The sequence below is a fragment of the Osmerus eperlanus genome, chromosome 15 (assembly GCF_963692335.1).
Source record: "Osmerus eperlanus chromosome 15, fOsmEpe2.1, whole genome shotgun sequence".
NCBI classification, from domain to species: domain Eukaryota; kingdom Metazoa; phylum Chordata; class Actinopteri; order Osmeriformes; family Osmeridae; genus Osmerus; species Osmerus eperlanus.
In genome coordinates, this window is record NC_085032.1 from 257,501 (window position 1) to 260,000 (window position 2,500).

Consider the following 2,500-nt stretch of genomic DNA (forward strand, 5'->3'; position numbering starts at 1 on the left):
TGACCGGGTGGCTGTTCGGGACATCCGGCATGGCTCCAAACAAGAATGAGCAAAAACACATTTACAATAGAACAGAAAATGAGTCGTGATCGTATAGTTTTACGTTTCTCGTCGCTAACACGTGCGGCTATCAGAACCATCGCATCACTCCTCAAATGACTGAAGTTACCTAGACTAGATGAATAACATCATTTAAAGTAGCTAACTTGGCTCTTCTTAACAACATTATATGAAAAACACGAATATTTGTGTTTGTAACTTGATGAAAGGGGATTTATCCCGAACATCCCAAGAAGGGGGTTCACCCCGCACCGCTCCACACAAGAATGGGCGAATGCAGCCCCCATCCCACTGTCCCCACACCAACACCATGGTAACACTATTAGGGGGCATGGTTTTACATGTCCCTTTAGCAATAACTGAACAACGCGTATTCTTCAGCGTTACACTTGCACAAAAAAGCGGGACACGTGGAACCATCTGTCCAGCAGGGTCTGACTTCAACCACGCCCGGATCTGCCAGCAGTTCTTCACAGGACGATGATTGGTCCCAAACCCTGTGTCCTGAGAAGAAGGTTGAAACCAAGCAGCCGCTGTCAAGGGCGGGTTTGGGTTCTCAGATAAAAAGCTCTTGTAGGTTCCACCGAGATTTGAACTCGGATTGCTGGATTCAGAGTCCAGAGTGCTGACCGTTACACCATGGAACCCCACCGTGAGGCGGACGGAAAGACTCACGAAAGAGACTGTGCATCTCTCTGGCTTTTGTAACCCTTTTGTAACCCTTTCTAACCCCCTCGCCTCCCGTCTTAGCGTGACGGCATGACGGCGTTCTGTCACGTGACGTCACGTCTGGCTCGTCACGGAAGCGTTGGTGGTTCAGTGGTAGAATTCTCGCCTGTCACGCGGGAGGCCGGGGTTCGATTCCCGGCCAATGCCCTGCTCTTGCGTGGACCGTCGTTGGCCTTGCTTTCAGTTGATTTGGCCTCTTTGCCGCGTGTAACCTCGTGAGCTAGCACGGCGCTCCGAGTCAGACTACCGTGTCCTCGTTAGTATAGTGGTCAGTATCCCCGCCTGTCACGCGGGAGACCAGGGTTCAATTCCCTGACGGGGAGAAATGCTCTTTTTGCTTAGTGTGGTTCACTGGCATCTCACAGAACTTGATTTGAAGGACACTTTATTTCTGTCAGACATTCGTGTGTTGCAGTAAGATGACCGGGTGGCTGTTCGGGACATCCGGCATGGCTCCAAACAAGAATGAGCAAAAACACATTTACAATAGAACAGAAAATGAGTCGTGATCGTATAGTTTTACGTTTCTCGTCGCTAACACGTGCGGCTATCAGAACCATCGCATCACTCCTCAAATGACTGAAGTTACCTAGACTAGATGAATAACATCATTTAAAGTAGCTAACTTGGCTCTTCTTAACAACATTATATGAAAAACACGAATATTTGTGTTTGTAACTTGATGAAAGGGGATTTATCCCGAACATCCCAAGAAGGGGGTTCACCCCGCACCGCTCCACACAAGAATGGGCGAATGCAGCCCCCATCCCACTGTCCCCACACCAACACCATGGTAACACTATTAGGGGGCATGGTTTTACATGTCCCTTTAGCAATAACTGAACAACGCGTATTCTTCAGCGTTACACTTGCACAAAAAAGCGGGACACGTGGAACCATCTGTCCAGCAGGGGCTGACTTCAACCACGCCCGGATCTGCCAGCAGTTCTTCACAGGACGATGATTGGTCCCAAACCCTGTGTCCTGAGAAGAAGGTTGAAACCAAGCAGCCGCTGTCAAGGGCGGGTTTGGGTTCTCAGATAAAAAGCTCTTGTAGGTTCCACCGAGATTTGAACTCGGATTGCTGGATTCAGAGTCCAGAGTGCTGACCGTTACACCATGGAACCCCACCGTGAGGCAGACGGAAAGACTCACGAAAGAGACTGTGCATCTCTCTGGCTTTTGTAACCCTTTTGTAACCCTTTCTAACCCCCTCGCCTCCCGTCTTAGCGTGACGGCATGACGGCGTTCTGTCACGTGACGTCACGTCTGGCTCGTCACGGAAGCGTTGGTGGTTCAGTGGTAGAATTCTCGCCTGTCACGCGGGAGGCCGGGGTTCGATTCCCGGCCAATGCCCTGCTCTTGCGTGGACCGTCGTTGGCCTTGCTTTCAGTTGATTTGGCCTCTTTGCCGCGTGTAACCTCGTGAGCTAGCACGGCGCTCCGAGTCAGACTACCGTGTCCTCGTTAGTATAGTGGTCAGTATCCCCGCCTGTCACGCGGGAGACCAGGGTTCAATTCCCTGACGGGGAGAAATGCTCTTTTTGCTTAGTGTGGTTCACTGGCATCTCACAGAACTTGATTTGAAGGACACTTTATTTCTGTCAGACATTCGTGTGTTGCAGTAAGATGACCGGGTGGCTGTTCGGGACATCCGGCATGGCTCCAAACAAGAATGAGCAAAAACACATTTACAATAGAACAGAAAATGA

The 2,500-nt window shown here is 50.3% G+C and overlaps 6 non-coding genes across 6 annotated transcripts; 4 read left to right on the forward strand and 2 right to left on the reverse strand.

The window, feature by feature from the left end:
* Nucleotides 1-635: 635 nt before the first annotated feature.
* trnaq-cug (transfer RNA glutamine (anticodon CUG)) lies at nucleotides 636-707 on the reverse strand. Its single transcript has one exon. It is a non-coding gene; the product is annotated as a tRNA-Gln (tRNA).
* A 158-nt stretch (nucleotides 708-865) lies between these two features.
* Nucleotides 866-936, forward strand: trnad-guc (transfer RNA aspartic acid (anticodon GUC)). The gene has a single exon. It is a non-coding gene; the product is annotated as a tRNA-Asp (tRNA).
* A 104-nt stretch (nucleotides 937-1,040) lies between these two features.
* On the forward strand, nucleotides 1,041-1,112 carry trnad-guc (transfer RNA aspartic acid (anticodon GUC)). Its single transcript has one exon. It is a non-coding gene; the product is annotated as a tRNA-Asp (tRNA).
* A 732-nt stretch (nucleotides 1,113-1,844) lies between these two features.
* On the reverse strand, nucleotides 1,845-1,916 carry trnaq-cug (transfer RNA glutamine (anticodon CUG)). The gene has a single exon. It is a non-coding gene; the product is annotated as a tRNA-Gln (tRNA).
* Nucleotides 1,917-2,074: 158 nt separating this feature from the next.
* Nucleotides 2,075-2,145, forward strand: trnad-guc (transfer RNA aspartic acid (anticodon GUC)). Its single transcript has one exon. It is a non-coding gene; the product is annotated as a tRNA-Asp (tRNA).
* Nucleotides 2,146-2,249: 104 nt separating this feature from the next.
* trnad-guc (transfer RNA aspartic acid (anticodon GUC)) lies at nucleotides 2,250-2,321 on the forward strand. Its single transcript has one exon. It is a non-coding gene; the product is annotated as a tRNA-Asp (tRNA).
* The last annotated feature ends 179 nt before the right edge of the window (nucleotides 2,322-2,500 follow it).